The sequence below is a fragment of the Mauremys mutica genome, chromosome 2, assembly GCF_020497125.1.
Source record: "Mauremys mutica isolate MM-2020 ecotype Southern chromosome 2, ASM2049712v1, whole genome shotgun sequence".
NCBI classification, from domain to species: Eukaryota; Metazoa; Chordata; order Testudines; family Geoemydidae; genus Mauremys; species Mauremys mutica.
In genome coordinates, this window is record NC_059073.1 from 9,817,392 (window position 1) to 9,839,338 (window position 21,947).

Sequence of the window (21,947 nt, forward strand, 5' to 3'; positions counted from 1 at the left end):
GATGTTTGTAGCTTGTGAGTATGCGCTGATCTAAGAGGGTTGTGTCTCCCATTAGCCACGCTACATTTCCTTCACTCCATCACAGATCAACCCCTCCAGTCCTGCATCATTTTCATTGCTCCTTCCTGTATCTCCCATTACAATTTGTCTAAGTCTTCCTGTTACTGAGGCTAGAGCTGAGCAAATACTGAACCGAAAAATCCCAGTGGGAAAAATGTCCCTCCGCTTCAAACCGAAACTGAATATTTTTTGTTTTTCTTGACCAAACACAAACAATTTGTTCGGGTCAAATGAAACATGTCAAGTGTCAGTTCAGAATGACGTTTTGTTTTGAAATGTCAGTTTGAAATAAAATGACGAAATGAGTCAATGTTTTCTTAATCAGTGTTTCTCAAACTGGGGTCACCGCTTGTGCAGGGAAAGCCCCTGGCGGGCCGGGCCGGTTTGTTTACCTGCCCCGTCCGCAGGTCCGGCCGATCGCGGCTTCCACTGGCCGTGGTTCGCTGCTCCGGGACAATGAGAGCTGCTGGAAGCGGCGGCCAGTATATACCTCGGCCCGCGCCGCTTCCAGCCGCACCCATTGGCCCGGAGCAGCGAACTGCAGCCAGTGGGAGCCGCGATCAGCCAGACCTGCGGACAGGGCAGGTAAACAAACCGTCCCGGCCCACCAGGGGCTTTCCCTACACAAGTGGTGACCCTAGTTTGAGAAACACTGTTCAAAATGAACCATTGCAATGTTTCCAAAATTCTTGTGTCCAGATTTCCTTCTTTCCTCAGACAAAACAATTTGCTGAATTCGACTTGAATTCATGAATGCTTTTGGTGTGCCAAGAAATCCTTTTATCAGCTAACTTACTGTTTGCTAAAAATAAAAAAGGTTACCCAAGACTGCACTGATCGTTGTAGGTAGCACCTCTCTCAGACTGTATCACTACCCAATCAGTGAGCCGAGACAGTCATTTGGGTGGTAACTGCACCTGAATTCATCCGTGTGCAGTTTGCATGATCAATGCTCCATTGAGACCTGCCCTACTCAAGTATCAATATCAAACATCCTGGTGCAAATTACAAAGTGGTCCTTGTAAACTAGGTCATCTTTCTTATTTTTTGTACATCCATGTTTCTGTCTGGGGTTGACACCTTTTCCAAATCCACTAAACATTTGGAGCAGTATTTTCCTAAAAGGAAGCCCAAGGTGCACATCTGTACCTTGTGTGACTACCTCCTGTTCCAGGAGTGCTCGATAAAAAAGAGATGTTTGTGTATATGTAAATAATTAGTTCATAGATAATGTGGCAGTAGATGGCACTCAAGAACATGTAGCGTAATTCATGGGTTTCATAAGATGCATAAAACGTATCGTTGTTGTGCCCTGCAAATGGCTTCCTGAATATAGCTCTTTACATGGAGCCTTAACACCTACCATGGAGCACACATTAAAACCTGGAGATATTCAGGCATGCACGGTCATCTCAACATGCCTGTGCAAAGCCCTGAATTATCGGCACACATGGTAAACGTATGTCCAGAAAAAGCCCATCAAAGTGGGTCCTCATCTGAGTTCCATACAGTCCACCCGCAGTTGCTCTTTGTTAAAGAGGTCAGACGCTCTATGGCAATGAGTTACACAAGCATTGCTCCACTTCACGTTCAAAATCTGACACCTCCCACCCAGTTTCAGACCTTGTGTTCTCAGCTCCAGCAGGGCTGCCGCTACACCACTAATTGAGAGCTTCAGGGGGATCTTAAAGCCAGTTTCAGACATCTCGGGTTGTATTTTTAGAATGACACATCTTGAGACTCAACTGGGATTTACTACTGGAATTTCTCATTAACACTCCTGCACTATTACTCAGGCAAAAGAGCGCAGGGGTGGTGACAGCGTGTCTTGACAAGGAATATACAGTCACCAAGTAGAAGAAATGATTATCCACTGTAGACAAGGGGCCTGATTCGCTGCTCGTTTGGGGCCTCACTCAGTAAAGTTTTTACATTGATCTTTGCACTGGCATTAACTCCATTGGCTTAGATGCAGTTACTCCTGATTGAAACTGGCCTAAGGCAGTGAAGGATCAAGCCCCAGAGCCATACCTTTTGTGGGTTTTATAAGAAACGGAGGGAGTGCAGTGCTGGTGAAAGGTTCCAGATTGACAGCCATCTCCATTCACAAAAGAAGGCACAATATTGGATAGCCAAAGCGTGAGCTTCCCCGTATGGACCCCTACCTCATCTCTTCACTTCAGGGGAAATTAGGAAGTCCGGTCGCCATAGCCCAGTTAGTGCTTGTATTCCTTGTTCTGCTACTGATCAGGATCCATTGTGAATGTGGGTTTTGCAATGAGGACGTCTCTGTACTAGGAAGTGGGCTGAGATCCACCAATGCATTTAGCCACAACAGTCTTCAGACAGCAACACTTTTGGGCTGCTCCAGGTGTGGCCAAATGTGACCTGGGGGCCTGCAGGTGAAAGGCGCTGTACGTCGAGGGCAGAGTCTGAGGGCGAAAGAGAGGAATGTGGACTGAGTGTGAGTCTGGACCAACCGTAAGTAGGCTGCTCTGTTGGTAATGAATGACTTTTCTCTACTTCAGTCTACTAACTACCTTAAATAAACAAACCACTCAGAACCCCTGAGCACCCAGCTCGGAGATAAAACCTTGTACCCATTCGCAGAGTAAAAAGCCCTGCTGGGGCTACGGAGGAAGAAGACCGGCAGTGGTCTCATGCTAGGGTTGCCAACTTGTTCAGTATTTATAAACTGGACATTCCAGCAGGAGTGCCGGAGCCTCCCCTGCCCTACCTCTTCCCGCCAACGCCCCATCCCAGTCCCGCCTATTCCCCCAAAGTCCCACCTCTTTCCCTGAGCCCCCACCCCTGCCCCACCTTTTCCGCTGAGGCCCCACCCCCATCTACTCTTCTTCCCCCCCCCCCATTGCTTGATGCTTTTCTCCTTCCATCTGGATCGGGAGGGACTCGCCTGCAGAGTCAGGGCTGGGAGCTGCAGCCACCCAACACAGGTAGGAGGCAGCCTCGGCTGAGTAGGGGCTGGTGCGGGTGATGACCTCAGCGCCTCCCTGCCTCCCCCGCTCACAGTAACCGGACTTTGATCTGACCGGACACAGTCAGGTCCCCTTTTCAAATGGAATTTCTGGTAAAAAATTGGGCACCTGATCCCCTCGCTCTTGCTAGTGTGAGTTACCCGTTAGGGTGCGGAAGGGAGATTACAGCCTTGAGGCTGTGTGGGGTAGATATGCCCCCACTGCAACCACCTCTCAGAGCCCGCCCCAGTTGCTGAAGTGGAAAAGAGAGCGAGAGACCAAGCTGCATAGAGAGATGGCCTACTGGGCCATTGTCGGCCAGGCCCACATCACGACTGGCTGCCCCCACCCTCCTGTTGGGGAAGATTGCTTGCCAGTGTCACATGGCAAGATGGCCCTTTAAGAGGGTTGGGGGCTCAGCTATGCCTGTGCCAGGCTTAGCCCCCCTCCTGAGGTGAATGAATCGAGGCGTCATATGATGAGAGCATATGACTGGAGACGAGGCCCATTGGAGAATATAAGGGCAGCCTGAGTCCTATCAGAGAGGGTTTGGGGGAAGAGGTGTTGGTGACAAATCCCTACAGCGCTCAGGGCTCCTGCCTGGTGGAGACATCTCCATGGAGCAGGAGCCGTTGAGGGATATGCCTGAGAAGACGCAGCTACGTGGGCTTCAAAGGACCATGAACCTGGAGGGAGGGCTGTGGGCAAGGGACGCTCTGATAGAGAACTGGAGCTGAGAAGGACTCGTTGAGCCTCAGCACAAGGGCGGGAGGTTTAGATTGTTTTTTGATGCAATAAGCCAGGCCTAGAAAGGGAGCAGTATTGTGAAAATACCAAATTGGGTGGCTTGTTTGATTTGAGATTGGAAGGTAAACTGAGGCAGCAGCAGGGACCGAATCCAGACTGGGCAAGCCTTGCTACAGCCTTCTTCACAGAGTGGTCAGAGACTACACCCTGGTAATCAGCAAGTTCCCTAAGGATTAATGCAGCTCCTTGGCCAGTTAAACCCCAAGCTTTGCCTGAGATGAGGCTGTGTGTTGGGACGTTGGTGTGGGGAGGGGGAGAGACGGCAGCAGTCTGGGAATGAAATAAAATAAAACCTGTTCTTCTACTGGCTGAAACCTGATGTGCTGTATTAATGAAATTAAATTAGGCAACTTAGAATTAAAAATACACATTTATTTTAGGCAGCCTGGGAGTTCTGAGCGAGATGAAATGGGAAGAAGATGGAATATTACAAATTAGACAATTAAGAATAGCCAGCAGAAGAAATTTATAAATTACAGCCCTGCACTACAGTGGTAGTGGAGGCAGCGGGAGGGGAGCCGGGGAGGACTGCAGTCCTCAGGGATGGAGAATGTGAGGTAGGAGGGGAGAAAAGACGTTATGGGAAAGAATTAACTTGGAGAAAATCCATTTGTATTAATTTAAGAATGTCAGAGGGGAAACAGCAGGAAGCTGACAGAGAGCGGGATCCAAGGGGCCGCAGTGACTGCAAATGAGGTAGGCATAAAGTTTGAGGTGGACAGGGATTGAAATATCCAGCGAGACTCCGTGTTACCCGAGAGTTCTGCCGGATTCTCTGTGCCCAGCGGCTGTGCCAAAGCGACTGGAGGTGAAGTGGGAGCAGCCTGGAAGCATTTCTGCTGGCGAGCTCTGCTAACGGGATGTTGTCCAGGGAAAATAACACAGGAGGCGCTATCTGCTGAGTTTGGAAGCCAGATAAGGGGACAAGTTAGCCAGCAAATTTCAACACCCGCATGTCCCCTCCGTGTGACGACTCTCGTGAACAAGCACTGCGGGTGTGAATAAGCATTTCTAGAATCAGGCCCTATCGCTCCATGTGGACAACTGGAGGGCATGATGGGCAGATGAAATGCAGACCAATGCAAGGAGATGCACATGGGAGGCAGGAAGCTGAGCTGCTCAAACACAGGGATAGGGTCAAAAAGAACAATAACTGCTCCGGAAAAGGTTTCCAAAACGGGGTGCCCACGGGTAGGCCCCTACATCCATATTTAGAGTCAGATTTTCAACAGTGCTCAGCAGTCACAAACAGAAGCCACGCGGCACCTAAATGACAGTAACCTGTTTCTCAGAGGGACGGAGCTCCCCTAGCTCCCAATAGTATCAACGGGAGCCAAAGACTTCCGCAGCTGTGGATAGGCACCTGTGGGGATCAGAGTATTTTATTCTACAGACCAGTTTTCCTTTAAGAGGGGAAAGAGGTCCTCCTAAGAGATCCCATTATATGGCCCCTAAAAATGGCCTGATGATTCTGAGATTAACAGCCACACTGCAAATCAGCATTCTTCCACCAGGTGCCAGAGATGTCCTCCAATCACAAGCATTGCTGGTAGGGACTGAGATTGCACCATCCAAAACCAGCCGCCTCCAGGACCCGAGGTGGAATTGTGGCAGTGGAATTTTGCAGTCGGCAGATTTCCTCTCTGTGACAGAAGCTAAATTAACAGCTGATGCAGCAAGTTGTAAGAGACGGAGGGATGGGTTTTCTTCTTTGCAATTGGGAGTGGAGTTTTGGCTGGGATTTAACCCATGAAACAATTTGAGCCAGCGGGTTACACCCATGGTATCTTCACGCCTAGTGATAAACAAGCAAACTGAATCCTGTTGTGAAGGGTTTCTACCCAAAACCAAATGGTAAGGGACGAAGCACGGATTTAGATTCTCAAAGTACGTAGGGGCCTAACCTCACATTGATTTCAATGGGAGTTTAATTGCTCCTTCCATTTAGCCTCCAAGAAGGCTGCTTAGCATCCTCCGAGGCTTTAACCAGGCCTGTGACTATCCACAGATCAAAGACCCACCTGTTGGCAGCCATTAACATCTTCCAGCATAACAATACTTGACCAGCTCACAGGGGCTGTTGGGAGGGTTAATGGATTTATGCTTATAAAGCCACATTAGCTCCTCGGTGGAAAGAGCTCTTTTGTACATGCAGTGCGATATTATTAATAGCAGTCGAGAGATTGCTGTATTGATCTAAATAATGCACTGCTAACTGTCAAGGGGCAAGCCAAAGCTCTGCTAACGGAGTTTTTTAATTCTGGAGGAGGAATTCACCAGACAGGAAGATGTGTAGCAGCAAATAAGAAAATGGGTTGGTTGGTTTGTCTTCTGAACTCTTTTCTCTGCAGCACTTTATTTTACAAAGGTATAAAACACTTTCACCCTCCAGCAACCTCTAAAAGCAATTCCACATGTCCAACGTCGCACAGGGGAGGAGCGGGGAGAAACAGGGTGATTTCCTAAACAAGTCGATTCAATAAAGCCTGGAACAGCCATGCCTCAGAGACAGGGAGGTGGAGTGGACTGAAGGTGGGCCTGCAAGGCAGGAGCTCTTAGGGCCTGGTTCTCCACGCTGTTACACAGGTTTATGCTGGGCCAGATTCTCTGCAATGGAGGAGATCTGCTCAGTGCAGCAGAGGGAGCTGGCTGTGCCTTCCTGATTCTCCACCCCAGTCCTGGTCCCTTGTGGATTGTGCCAACCTGCTCTGCTCCACCTGGCAATAGACCACAAAGGATCATCCATGGGCTGGAGACAGCCAGAGTGTGGCCTGGTCCCCCTCCTTGCCCCTCTATGTGAGGAGTAAAAGGGGTTGCGGTGTAGGAGATAGCAATGCCAACACTGTGCCCATAAGGGATTTGGGGCAATGCAGGCAGCTTCTGCTCCCATTGCATCACCTGAGCAGCAGGCACACAAGCAGGCCAGGGCTTAGTGAAATCACACTAGCATAAAGCTAGAGTAATAGAGTGCAAGATAATTTCTAGTCCTAGCTCCACCACTGACATATGTTGTGGCCTGAACTCTGAAACTCTTTGTGCATCAGTTTTCCCAGCTGTAAAAACTTCCCAACCATCCTCAAAGAAAAGCCCTGACCCAGGTTTGAAGCTGCTTTTGGCCCAAGCAAGGTTACCCAGCTGGGAGTGTAGCTGAGAGCTCAGGCTGGAACCCACCCACGGTGCAGGGAGGACACAACCAAAAGTCACTCAAGCCCTGAGACCTCTCCAGCGCCCTTCCCACAATTCCCCCTGAAGGACAGACAAGTTCACCCACAGTTCCAGGAAAGAGTCCTAGAGCGTTGCAGCACAAATAACCATGGGTTGGCCCCCAGACATACAGACATGTGCAGAACCAGTGAGAACCCAGTAATGCACCTAGGGCTTTGCAGAAGGGATGCTCACACCCAGGGTAGGCTACCCCAGGTGCCAATCACCTGAGTTATCCATGCAGTGAAGCCACATCCTTCAGGGCAGAAACTGTTTGTAAAGCACCTAGCGTAACACAGCCCCACTCTCAGTTGGGGATCTAGGAGCATCCATAGTATAAATAATAACTACATCCAGTTTCATGCCATCTTATTAAAAGTCTCTCTTCCTTCTGCCTGTCTCTGTATACATATGTACGAAGATTAACCCTGACAAAAGCGGAGGGGGGAATAAGAAAGGAGAAATAAAAAATCAGCATATCAAACTGACTTTTCTTGATTTACTGCTGTTAATTACCATTCTGTATGCATGATCAGTCTCATGTTGGGAGAAAGCAGATTGGGTGGAGCAGTGCTTGTCCAACTCTCCCTTCCCTACCCTCCCACCACGAACTCCCCCACATCCCCGCATTCAGATCTGAACTGTCAAGTCCAGCCAGAAGGATGGATGAGAAAGAGAGATGGAAGTATCTGAACAGAGGCAGCTGGGTTTGCAGAGATTTGGGTGGGCTTGAAATCTTCCCAAGCGCCGTGTTTCCTATTTAACTCGCGATGGCCCCTATATTTTAGAAGCGGTTCTATATTTTAGAAGAGTAGGAAAATCACGATGCAGTATAATTAAAGGGCATAAAAGAACTGCAGAAAGGTAACTGAAATTATTTGTATAAAACTACTACAGGTTCCATGATCTAAATCTCAATGGTTCAAAGGGGTTGGGGGGAAGTAAATTAATAGAACTTGGAATTGATTTTCAAAGAATATTGAAAATTATTACTGGTAAATTTACAAGCGCTGTATATCACGCTCACTGCTGTCTTATTTGTACCCGAAATATCCAATTCCAAAATGAATTGGGTTGTGCTAAAACTAACTCTTGCTGATGGTGGCAAGTTGTTAATTAAATGACACTTTTCTGCACTATTCAGCTTGACAGTCTCTGGAAAGATAACCTGAAGTTCTCCACTTCCAAAATAACTAGGGCAAGGTGTTCAAGGGCAAATGGAGTTTTACTGTCCGTGGTGGGGAACAAATGTGCCTCCAGCTCTAGTTTCTTGGGTTGTGATCTTATCAAAGTCTCAAACCGATGCTAAGCAGCATTGGGCATGGTCAGTGCTTGGATGGGTAACCCAGAGTGCTGGGGGAGGTGGTGTTGGTCATTCAGTATTTGATGTTCTTCTCTCTGGATAAGTGCTGAGCCTAGACCTTCACACAGGGGGGTGCTGTGCTGCTAGAAGACCTGCCTTTTACCACAGACTAATACCTGATACAGCAGTATCATCACCACTCCAGACTTATTGAGGGAAGTGATTATTCCCCTCTATTCAGCACTGGTGAGGCCACACGTGGAGTATTGTGTCCAGTTTTGACCCCCCTCCAACCCTCCAAAAGAATGTGGACAAATTGGACTGAGTCCAGCAGAGTGCAACAACAATTATTAGGGATCTGGGGATCATGACATATGAGGAGAGGCTGAGGGAACTGGGCTTATTTAGTCTGCAGAAGAGAAGAGTGAGGGGGGATTTGACAGCTGCTTTCAACTACCTGAAGGGAGGTTCCAAAGAAGATGGAGCTCAGCTGTTCTCAGTGGTGGCAGATGACAGAACAAGGAGCAATCATAGAATCATAGAACTGGAAGGGACCTCAAGAGGTCATCTAGTCCAGTCCCCTGCACTCAAGGCAGGACTAAGTATTATCTAGACCATTCCCGACAGGTGTTTGTCTAACCTGCTCTTAAAAATCCCAAATGATGGAGATTCCACAACCTCCCTAGACAATTTATTCCAGTGCTTAACCACTCTGACAGGAATTTTTTCCTAATGTCCAACCTATATCTCCCTTGCTGCAATTTTAGCCCATTGCTTCTTGTCCTATCCTTAGAGGCTAAGAAGAACAATTTTTCTCCCTCCTCCTTGTAACAACCTTTTATGTACTTGAAAACTGTTATCATGTCCCCTCTCAGTCTTCTCTTTTCCAGACTAAACAAACCCAGTTTTTTCTATCGTCTCTCATAGGTCATGTTTTCTAGACCTTTAATCATTTTTGTTGCTCTTCTCTGGACTTTCTCCAATTTGTCCACATCTTTCCTGAAATGTGGCACCCAGAACTGGACACAATACTCCAGTTGAGGCCTAATCAGCGTGGAGTAGAGCAGAAGAATTACTTCTCGTGTCTTGCTTGCAACACTCCTGCTAATACATCCCAGAATGATGTTTGCTTTTTTTGCAACGGTTCTTACACTGTTGACTCATATTTAGCATGTGATCCACTATGACCCCCAGATCCCTTCCGTAGTACTTCTTCCGCAGTCACTTCCCATTTTGTATGTGTGCAACTAATTGTTCCTTCCAAAGTTCCTTCCTTCCAAATTCCTAATTTGTCCCCATTGAATTTCATCCTATTTACTTCAGACCATTTCTCCAGTTTGTCTCGATCATTTTGAATTTTAATCCTATCCTCCAAAGCACTTACAACCCCTCCCAGCTTGGTATCATCCGCAAACTTTCTAAGTGTACTCTCTATGCCATTATCTAAATCACTGATGAAGATATTGAACAGAACCAGACCCAGAACTGATCCCTGCAAGACCCCACTCGTTATGCCCTTCCAGCATGACTGTGAACCACTGATAATTACTCTCTGGGATTGATTTTCCAACCAGTTATGCACCCACCGTATAGTAGCTCCATCTAGGTTGCATTTCCCTAGTTTGTTTATGAGAAGGTCACGCAAGACAGTATCAAAAGCCTTACTAAAGTCAAGATATACCACGTCTACCACTTTCCCCCATCCACAAGGCTTGTTACCCTGTCAAAGAAGCTTCTTACCCTGTCAAATGGTCTCAAGTTGCAGTGGGGGAGGTCTAGATTGTCTATTAGGAAAAACTATTTCACTAGGAGGGTGGTGAAGCTCTGGAATGGGTTCCCTAGGGAGGTGGTGGAATCTCCATCCTTAGAGGATTTTAAGGCCCGGATTGACAAAGCCCTGGCTGGGATGATTTAGTTGGGGTTGGTCCTGCTTTGAGCAGGGGGTCGGACTAGATGACCTCCTGAGGTCTCTTCCAACCCTATTCTTCTTTGATTCTATGATTCTATCCCCACAACGCACCTGCAAGATTGGGAATTACTGTTAATCCCAGTCTGACATAAACTCAGGGAATTGAAGGGACTTGTCCAAGCTCATGTAGAAAATCAGTGGGAGAGAAGGGAATGAAACCCAGATCTCCTGAGTCCCTGACCAGTGCCTCAGCTGCGGGTCAAACTTCTTCATCAAATAGTGAACAGTGGTGTGCAGAGTAGCCAGTAAGTGCCACTTACAATATTAATTAATACCAGCTCATCTAGGAATCCTGGGTTGGAGTAGGATCAGTGTCAGGTCTGGTCTCATTTAACATCCCCACTACCAATGTGGAAGAGGAGAGTGAGTGTACCTTGGTGGACACAAGACATGCTCAGTAGCAAATCTGGGAGGACTGCACCACCACTCAGGACCGAGAAATAACACGAGGCAGGAAATAACAAATTGAGATTCATCTTGGGGTGGAAAATGCCATCCACTAAAAATGTAACCACGCCCCCCGCAGGTGGTGCTGTGGAACACCAGTCCCCTGGATGCTTGCTGTGTGCTGAGAGGCAGGCGCTGCGGGCACTGCAAATGCTGGGGTCTCCTGGGGTATACCCCTTACTAGGGTCCCATACAGATTCCCAGGAAATAACAGAGGGTTCTTTAGCTAGGGCTTCAACCGATGAAAGGTGCAGCTGCCTTGGCGTGACTGCTTTCAGTTACAACATGAAGAACCAAACAGCAACAGTTCCCAGGCCAGGCTTTGGGGCCGTCTAAGGGCAGGAGGGTATCAGAGTCCCATCTGCCTGTGTCCTCCTGCTGCAGCTACGTCTGCTCACTGCCAGCAGCAGGGTGTGTCTCCTTCCAGCTCCTAGGCCCTCCAGCCCCAGCTCCCAAGCTGCTTGCTACCCAACTTGCTATCACAGCTTCCTAGACTGCAGCCTCCAGCCTGCTGGTCCTGTGTTCAGGCAGGAGGACTCCCTCCCAAACCCAGTCCCTGCCGGTGGTGCTTCCCTTTCCCGGTCTGGGTGGCTTGTGGTGCCCTCTCCTCACTGGATGTTGCAGGGAGAAATGTGAGCACTGGGGCCGGAGGGAACAAAAGTCCTGAGGGAAAATTTTCAAAGATTAATTCTTGGCTAAGCCAGGGCTAAGGGTGACACGATCCCTATCAACAGCTGTCAGAAGTGTGGACAGGGGTAGGAAGATGTAATGGGAGGAACTGTGTGCAGAACACTCCCTGATCTAACTGTAGAATAGTCTCTCTGGGGATGTAGTGGAAAACCTATTGTTTAGGACTACGAGGTGGGCAAAAAATGGGAAGTATTTTTTCTAGATCGTTTTTAACATCGCCATAGGAAATAAAATGATCCCTGGATGTGGTCTGTAAAGTGATGGAGACACTTTGAGATGGAAGGTGCTGTATCAAATGTAAATCTGTAACAGGCCACAGGCTGCAGATTTTCAAATGTGGTGCTCACCCTGTGGTCTCTGCACCACCTGTGGTCCAGGTAGCAGAGATTGCCTGGTGAGCTCACAATGAAATGTGTTCTGAACCAATCGGGGGGGACAGTTGGGTCCAGGAAGGAGAGCCCTCAGACTAAGTGCCCCACTAGAAGCTGGATCACACTATCCAGTCTTCTCTGGAGTTGACTAACCTAAATAATTTTGTGTCAGTTGCAAATTTTGCCATCTCATTGCTCACTTCCTTTTCTAGATCACTGACGAATCCAGAACATCAATCATAGTAGTGGGAGCTTGGGAACCCAGTTGTTCCAAGCTGCATTGGCAAAGAGTATTAATTATTAGTATTATATTAATTAATTGCATATGTATTACAGTAGCACCTGGGCACTATACAAACACATAACCAAAAAGATTCTTCCTGCTCCAAAGAGCCTACAGGCATACCCATTCCATCATAGGGACACACATCAACCTTACCATATTCTCTAGCTGCTCTCCCCAAGCAGTGTCACCTTTGTATTATCTCAGCTAACTTGCCCATATCCAAGATGCACAGATACATGGAGCATGGATCTAATTGCCAAATAGTCCGGCGCTGGAAAAGCACTGACCCTGCGTCATCATGGTTCAATGTCTGAGAGGTGTGTGAAATAGCCATTCAGTGGATCAAAACAGAACATGCTGGTTTTTAGGACTGCTGGAAAGCTGTTCCTAAAGGAAGTTTCCTGGGCTTTCGTAGACTTTATAGGGTACAGAGAGGGAACTGTAGGGTGGCAAGGAAAAAAGCAACAGTGGATGTAAAAAGGAAGCTACAAAAATTCCCCACGCTCTGCATAATCAATGTCCTAAATCAGCTAAAACCTTTGGCCCGTGTTAAGCAAGAGAAGTGCTTTCAGAAGGCACTTTGTTTGTCTACTGTTCTGGTAGGGAGAAACTTGACATTGTTCAGAGCAGTAGCTCAGACAAACAAGTGCCCGTGTCCTCTCTCAGCAGGAGAGGCAGCAAGCCGGCAGCAGATTTATGGGTTAGTGAAAATCATCTTATTACTTTCAGCCATAACATAAACTCCCCTGGAGGAAAAAACCCACAGCTAGAATCATATAGAGCCCGACTACAAAGTGAATGCAAATACATGCAAGACAATTCAGCAGACTGTTCTATTGCCACTTGTCTTCGATGTTTCTCAGTCTGAACCTCTCCATGCAGGAATGTACAGGCCCATGTAAACATGCATGAATATGTGCACACTCATGCATGAGAGCTCAAACCCATGCATACACATAAGGCTGTGGGCACCGGAATGCATGCAGGAACAAAAGGATTCAAGCCCAATGGCACAAGATGGACAAGGATACAGATATGCACAAAGATCCCTATACATAGAAACACAGCATGTTGGATCAGATCAAAGGTCATTCTTGGCCAGGGGTGGGCAAACTTTTTGGCCCGAGGGCCACATTGGGGTTGCAAAACTGTATGGAGGGCCGAGTAGGGAAGGCTGTGCCCTATCCGACCCCTCCCACTTCCTGTCCCCTGACTGCCGCCCTCAGAATCCTCGACCCATCCAACTCCCCCTGCTCCTTGTCCCCTAACCGCCCCCTCCAGGGACCCCTTTCACCTAACCGCTCCTAGGACCCCACCCCCATCCAACCCCCCTGCTCCCAGTCCCCTGACTGCTCTGACCCCTATCCACACCCCCGCCCCTTGACAGCCCCCCCTGGGACTCCCATGCTTATCCAACCCTGCCCCCATCCCCTGACTGCCCCCCAGAACCTCTGCCCCATCCACCACCCCCTGCTCCATCCCCTGACTGCCCCCTGGAACCTCCCACCCCTTATCCAACCCCCCTGCCCCAGCCCCGGCCCCCTTACCATGCCGCTCAGAGCAGAATGTCTGGCAGCGACACCACCAGGCCAGAACCAGACACGCCGCCGCGCTGCTCAGCAAGAGCGCGCAACCCCGCTGCCCAGAGCACTGCCCATGTGGTGGCACAGCTTCAGGGGAGGGGGGACAGCAGGGGAGGGGCCAGGGGCGAGCCTCCCAAGCTAGGAGCTCAGGGGCCAGACAGGAGGGTCCCGCAGGCCGGATGTGGCCCGCAGGTCGTAGTTTGCCCACCTCTGTTCTAGGCCAACCTTCATTCACTGGTCAGTGTCCGGTGCTTTGTTGGAAGCTGTGAAACCTCGTAAAGGATAATTATGCAATAACATGTTTTCATGGAGTGCACAGACTGCATTCTACCACAGCCCTAAGGCTAGCGGCCTCCTCACCTGCAGCTAACTGCTGGGCCAGCAGCAGCTGAGGAACAAGAAGGCTGCAGTGCAGAGGGTGGATGCCAGATGGACTGCTGAGAGGAGACTTCTTCAGCAGCAGTCTGGCAGGGAAATGCCAGGGAACTTCCAGAGAGAGAGACACAGAAAACATGAGTCTAGAAAAGGCCTATAAGAGAGGTGAAGTATGAAGCAGCCAGGGGCAGCTCCAGGCACCACCATGCCAAGCGCTGCCTGGGGCGGCAAGCCACGGGGGGCGCTCTGCCGGTCACCACGAGGGCGGCAGGCAAGTTGCCTTCGGCAGCATGCCTGTGGAGGGTCCGCTGGTCCCGCGGCTTCGGCGGACCTCCCGCAGGCGTGCCGCCGAATCCATGGGACCGGGGACCTCCCGCATGCAAGCCGCCGAAGGCAGCCTGCCTGCCGTGCTTGGGGCAGCAAAATACCTAGAGCCGCCCCTGGAAGCAGCTAGTGATTGCAAGGAATTGGTCCAGTTGCTTAATGCAGGATCCCTGGGCTGGAACCTAGAGGAGTGGATGGGCCTGGGTTTTCCTCCCATCCCCAGCAAAGGGGACAGTAAACCCTCTTGGAGAAGAGGGGTCATGACACCATGGGGGCCTGGGATTACTGAGCCTTCACTAGGCTCATTGGACTCCTGAGCTATCCGATTCTTTATTGCCCTAGAACGGGAGAGATGATGAGCAACTTAGCCAGAGGGCTGGAGTACCATGAGAAAGCATAGGGGCAAGTGACTGTTGGCAGGGTGGGGGAAACCAAGGCAGCGTTGCAGTCACATTACTCAGCCAAAAGAAGACACTGGCTGGCAAAGACACCCCCAGAAACATGCCTAGGTGGGAAGTTCCTTCCTAATGCTAGTAAGTTAGTCCTGGATTTATCCCAAAGTCTGAGGCACCATCATACACAAGGGAGTGACTCCGGTGGTGGTGCTCTTTATTTACTCTGGTGTGAGATCTGAATCAGGCCCTGGGACGTTTGCCTCTATCACAGGGACGAGCCTCATTTCCCCCAGTGGGCCACCTGCACTGCTAATGAGGTGAGAGGCATTGTAGGACCTTAGACTTGAACCAGGCACCCTTGTACGGCCCAAAGCCACAGCTAGAGATAGAAAGCACCATCCTGTGGGTTAGTGGGCTCAGCCAGCCAATAGCCCAGTGCAGGGAATGGAAGTTCTCCTCACCCTCTTGGGGGTGACAGGGTCCCCACAGGCACAGGGAGGGCACCGTCCCCGCGTGCCCCATCAGATTGCAATTATCTGTGGCTCTGTGCCGGGCATGTAAGCAGGGCAAGGGAGGAAGGCTCTTTGCACCAGCAAGCTTTCTCCCAGCACTACGCTACGGCCAGGGACTACCGCAAAACGACCATCCGACAACAACACTATTGGCAGGGGGGCAAGTGCGATCAGCTTCTAGGCCCTTTCGGTGTAGCCACGTTCAATTCAAGAGGCTTTTCGGGCCTCCACATCTTAGACAGGAGCAGGCAATGTTGTCTGGCGGCCTTAATAAAGGATGGGGCATCTCTGGTTCTCTGCTGAGCAGATTTTCAAGGGCTCAGCTGCACCCTCTCTGCTAAGAAAATCTGGCCCGTGGTATGAGTTTTCCTGTTCTCATGACACTTTCCGACTGCAGATTCTAAGGCCATAAAGTTCTTACTTCTAAAAGCTGAGCAAGGGGAGCAGAAAGCATGCGAGGTGGTTGAAATACGAAGTCTAAAGGGGACATATTGGACATAAAAATGTCTCCACTGATTTAACTCTTGACTTCAATGAAGCAATGCTGATTTGACACTAACTTTGGATCTGGCCCGTTATGTTTTAAATAGAAACTGAGCCCCCCCCCCATATTTTCATATTATTTGGGTTCTTACCCACTAGCAGCTCTGTACTGTTGTCTTTGGGGTTCCAATAGAGTTGATACTAAACTACTCAAGATAGTTAAGACCAAAGCAGATTGTGAAGAACTTCAAAAAGATCTCACAAAACTAAGTGATTGGGCAACAAAATGGCAAATGAAATTTAATGTGGATAAATGTAAAGTAATGCACATTGGAAAAAATAACCCCAACTATACATACAACATGATGGGGGCTAATTTAGCTACAACGAGTCAGGAAAAAGATCTTGGAGTTATCGTGGATAGTTCTCTGAAGATGTCCGCGCAGTGTGCAGAGGTGGTCAAAAAAGCAAACAGGATGTTAGGAATCATTAAAAAGGGTATAGAGAATAAGACCGAGAATATATTATTGCCCTTATATAAATCCATGGTACGCCCACATCTCGAATACTGTGTACAGATGTGGTCTCCTCACCTCAAAAAAGATATTCTAGAACTAGAAAAGGTTCAGAAAAGAGCAACTAAAATGATTAGGGGTTTAGAGAGGGTCCCATATGAGGAAAGATTAAAGAGGCTAGGACTCTTCAGTTTGGAAAAGAGAAGACTAAGGGGGGACATGATAGAGGTATATAAAATCATGAGTGATGTTGAGAAAGTGGATAAGGAAAAGTTATTTACTTATTCCCATAATACAAGAACTAGGGGTCACCAAATGAAATTAATAGGCAGCAGGTTTAAAACAAATAAAAGGAAGTTCTTCTTCACGCAGCGCACAGTCAACTTGTGGAACTCCTTACCTGAGGAGGTTGTGAAGGCTAGGACTATAACAATGTTTAAAAGGGGACTGGATAAATTCATGGTGGCTAAGTCCATAAATGGCTATTAGCCAGGATGGGTAAGAATGGTGTCCCTAGCCTCTGTTCGTCAGAGGATGGCAGGAGAGAGATCACTTGATCATTGCCTGTTAGGTTCACTCCCTCAGGGGCACCTGGCATTGGCCACTGTCGGTAGACAGATACTGGGCTAGATGGACCTTTGGTCTGACCCGGTACGGCCTTTCTTATGTTCTTATGTTAATAGAGCAGGGGAGTGTGAAATTTCTAACAAAACCTATGAAAAACATTTGTGTTCACGTTGTAATTAACTGGCTAGTGTGCATGTGTACCACTAGCCTCTGCAAGGGCCAGCAGTTCTTCAGCTATGTGCCATTGTTCCTATACTGCTGCAAGCCAAAGGCGATTTCCCATTCGCTCAGAAAGCAGGGGCCTGTGCTTTCGGAGCTGGAGATTCTAAGTTCCATCACCACAGCCACCCTTGGTTTCTCACAGTGACAGCTGTGAAGTTCCCAATTGGCTACGGATTTATTTTACAGTATTAAAATCTGCAAAACTTTTGTTTTACCTGCTTGAATCTGCCCAGGTTGGTAGTGATGAGCCACTAACATCACAGGTGGAGGCAGTGTGAATAGGTCTCAGTATGGACCCTACTGGGCATCTGTCTGTGTTACAAAAACTGCACCTTCCCCTTCCACTATTAACCCAAGTTGCCTCCCTTAGTAGCTGTGACGGTAGAGAGGGCAAGGAGACCAAACTCCCTCTCCTTCCTAGATTTAATCCCTCTTCGTTCATGTTGAGGCACGTTGGCAGAGCTGCAAGAGATGCTTCTGCCTGTTCTGGGACTCGACAGAGATTTCAGACTCCTGGGCCACCAGTCGAGCTCCCCTCACCAGCGCTGGATCCATTTTAAAATGCTGAAAAAGGCAAGCATTCACTGGCGATTGCACAAGGGGACATTAGCACTAATGTGACGGCCTTTGCTGCGGTTTTTAATTCTGCTCAAAGATAGCCTCCCTCTGTCTAGGAGAGGTTGTTCCAAGGACTTCCATGGTACCTGATCTTCCCAGTTCCATAGCTTCTGAAGGCACGGCGAAGGGGGCCTAGTGAGAGCTGGACTGCATCAGAAAAAACTGGCAAATTGGGATTTCATGGCCTCACAATATTTTATCCAATTATCTTTTCCCATGTGAATGGCCCACTGGGGTCTCACCCTGGGATTTCTGCTTGTTAACGACATGCAATCATTTTGTGCTGAAGACAATCATTTTCATAGCTGCTTGCATAATAAATGCATGTAGTTACACGCTCACCAGCTCACTAATGATACCCCCATTCCTGCAAAAAAAATGATTAAACTGTGTTTCCACTTTTAAAAACATGTGAATCAGCAGTTTTCTTTTATTGAAAAAGTTCCTAGACTTTTGTCTTTGTTTCAGTTTCACCCTGCCACGCCCAAATTAGTAGCTAATTGTAGTTAACATATAACAAAGGTCTTGTTGGTTTTTAGTGAGGATGGATTCCCTTGTGGTCAGAGAACTGAGGTAGGGCTTGGGACTTCTGGGTTCTGCTCCAGCTCTACTCAAGATGCTCTGGGTGACCATGAACAAGTCACTTCATCTCTCTGTGCTTCAGTTCTTCCTGTTAAATGCAGATAGTACTTCCCTATCTTAGAGGCTGCTGTGAAGGTGGATCCATAAATATATGGCAGATCTTACAATGAGGGGGCCATCTATACAATTCACTTTTTAATTATCCATATTTAAGAGGGCTCAGTCATGCACCACTGAATGCTGGGGTGTTGCCCTCTCTCTGAGATTGCGTCCAAACTGAATCTGGCTGATTCACTGATGTGTCTGGGTTCAGCTGGTCCTTAGGATGGATGAACTGCTCCATAGGATGGATTAGATGTTGGGATGTTATGCTTTCAGGGCTGCCTGCGCTAGGCACTGCATCTAACCATTGGCTGGGTACATCTTGGGGCAGGTCCTTAGCTGGTGTACATTGCCATAACTTTTGAAGTCAATGGAGCTATGAGAATTCAGACCAGCTGAGGATCTTCCCCCTGGAGATGCTCCTTGAATCTACAGACACAGCATTGGTTCCTAGATGTTTTCCAGGCATGGGTGGTACCAGCTAGTTGCAAGGCCTAAGATGAATATGGTTTTTAGCTCAGGTCCAGCTGAACCCATCCCACCTGTACTGTATTTTTCCCCATTTGGGATGGAAGCCAAAGTGGTCCAGCTGAGCTTGTTCAGAGAGCCCTTCTAACTCCTTCTCTCGGTTCAGTGCCATGTTTTCGGAACTGACCCTGACCCCCCCCCCCAAAAAAAAACTGGCACGAGTACTGGGCATTATAGTTTAAGTGCTTCCAGATCTAAGAAGGCACAGGCACAACCCATTTAGATCAGGGTTTCTCAAACAGGGGTCGCCGCTTCTGTAGGGAAAGCCCCTGGCAGGCTGGGCCGGTGTGTTTACCTGCCCCGTCCACAGGTCCGGCCAATCGCGGCTCCCACTGGCCGCGTATTGCTGCTCCAGGACAATGGGAGTTGCTGGAAGCGGCAGCCAGTATGTCCCTCAGCCTGCGCCACTTCCACAGCTCCCATTGGCCCGGAGCAGCGATCCGCAGCCAGTGGGAGCCGCGATCAGCCGGACCTGTGGACGGGGCAGGTAAACACACTGGTCCAGCCCACCAGGGGCTTTCCCTACAGAAGTGGCGAGCCCTGTTTGAGAAACCCTGATTTAGATGGATCTGCAAATGAGAACTAGACAGACACACAGCAGTGCTTTTGCTGTTTGGACGTGCTCTCCAAAGCCAGAAGCACATTTTTCCTTCACTCGGACGTGGTTTGCTTAGCCCGGCACATTCGATTATTTAACGGCATGTGCAGGCGAGCAACTGAGCAAAAGGAGCCTGGCTTTCTGGTTTATAATTTTCTTGGTTGAAAAAATTAAACTGGCAAAGCTCCTCTCCCTCCCTCCAGTTATAAACTCCTTTAAGGTTGCCCAGGCAGATCCCTGAAGTCTAGATCCTAAATAAGCTTTGACTGACTCCATCTGAACGATTGGCTTCAAGGCCTGGCCCAATTTATCTCCTGCCTATTCCCTGTCACTGGGCCACAAATACAGGTTAATGAGTCTGCAACCGGCTGGTCTACTAGAGCTGACTCTCTCAGCTCAGGTAGTAGAGGCGCATGTGTCAGGATCCCTGGGTTCAGTCCCTCATTGCACACAACCCAAGAAGAGGCAGAGGTGTTGCTGCGACTCTTGTGTTAATGCACTGATGGAGTTGAACCAGTTGTGAGTTGCAATAGCAGGACATCTGAGGCAGTAAATGCCTGCTGTGGGCACAGCCTTCATGTCCCCATGCCGCTTTCATCTCCGTGCCTTCTGCCAGGCAGCTCCTACTTCCTGAACCATCTCCCTCGTCCTAACTGCCAGGCCTCCACCCTCTCGAGCCCCTTCTCAAAAGGTGCTTCTCCCAAGGGATGTGTGGTCCCTTAGTCCTCCTGGGAGTGTCTGTAAGTGAGCAAAATTGATTGTGATCATGATCATCATGGAAGAAAAGAAGACATGTGCAACAGCTCCTTGTCTATTCTCTCGATGTCTGTTGGTGCAACCAGGGCCGCACAGAGTGGGGGGACAAGTGGGGCAATTTGCCTCAGGACCCGGGCACCACAGGGGCCCCCATGAGAGTGAAGCGGGGTCCTTCACTCGCTCCGGGGACCCCAGAAAACTCTCATGGGGCCTGGACCCCCCGAGCTTCTTCCGCTCCAGGTCTTCAGCGGCGGGGGGGTCCCGCTTCGGCGGTAATTTGGCGGCGGGTCCCGGAGCAGAAGGACCCCCCCGCCGCTGAATTACCGCAGAAGCGGGGGCCCCCCGCCTCCGAAGACCCCAGGCCCCCTGAATCCTCTGGGCAGCCCTGGGTGCAACCCCATGCTCGCAGGGTTTCTAAACCTCCAACTGCCAGTGCTGGAACTCGACGACAGGATGGATCACTTGATTGCCCTGTTCTGTTCATTTCCTTTGAAGCACCTGGCATTGGCCACTGTCAGAAAACAGGATCCTGGGCTAGATGGACCTTTGTTCTGACCCAGTATGGACGTTCTTATGTTCCGTTCCTTATTATTTGTTGTCTTTGGAGATTGTAAATCCTTCCGGGCAGGGAACTTGGTCTCCTGTTTGTCTGCAACATGTCTAATACACTACTGAGGATGATTATTATTCCTTAGCACCATCATCATTAACAGTAACGCTAGGCTCAGTTTCCCTAATCTGTAATATGGGGAGAATTGTACTTACCTTCAGAAAGTGATGGCTGAAAAGCTCTAGAAAAGTGCAAATAATTTTATTTTTCCCAAGAGATGTGTTTGCAGTAGCATTCCTCAATGAGCCCAGCAAACTTTCTCATCTAACTGAAATCCACCACTGCACAACTCCTAGCCAAAAGCTGATCTTGTTTTCTCTCTCTTTTTTTTTCTGTTTTTCCTTTACTTTATCTTGTGATGGATTTGCTTATGAAATCTAAGCAGCAGATGCTTTTAACTCCTTGGTTTTAGAACAGCAAAAATGAGCAATAAAAGCTGCTAACAGTATAATCTGAAAATTGCAAACTAAATAAGACAGTTTAAGGGGGGAAATATAAGTGATTTCCATTTAATAGTATAATTCAGCTCAAGATTGATTTGCCAACTGAAGCTTGGTGCATGCTGTTGGCAAACTTCTAGCCTGCAACTGCACATCATGCAGCAAAAGTTATTTAGTTAAAAATGAGATCAGCTAAAACAGAGGCTAACAAGAAATCACTGGTGAACTTCTTCTTTTGTGTTATTCACACCTGTACACAACCCATAATAGAAACTAGGGTCCACTACACCGCTGCATGTCTCCATGCTTAGAGAACTGATCTGCAAGAACCAGATTCAGCAAAGCACTTAATCATGTGCTTAAGTCCCACAATATCAATGGCACTTAAGTCTTGGCTGAATCAGGGCTTGAGACTGAAAGAGATCGTGGTTCAAGTCCCACCAGAGTCAATTTAAATTGTTCTGAACTGAGCACTAGCATAGAAAAGAGCTATAAATAGAGAACTACCATGCAGCTGACTATAGGATGCCTTTCAGAGGTTCTACAGGATGCTAAAAAAAACCCTTAGAACTTGTCACAAGACAAGGAGTTTGGGCTGATATCCTTGCACAAAATCTCCTCCCTA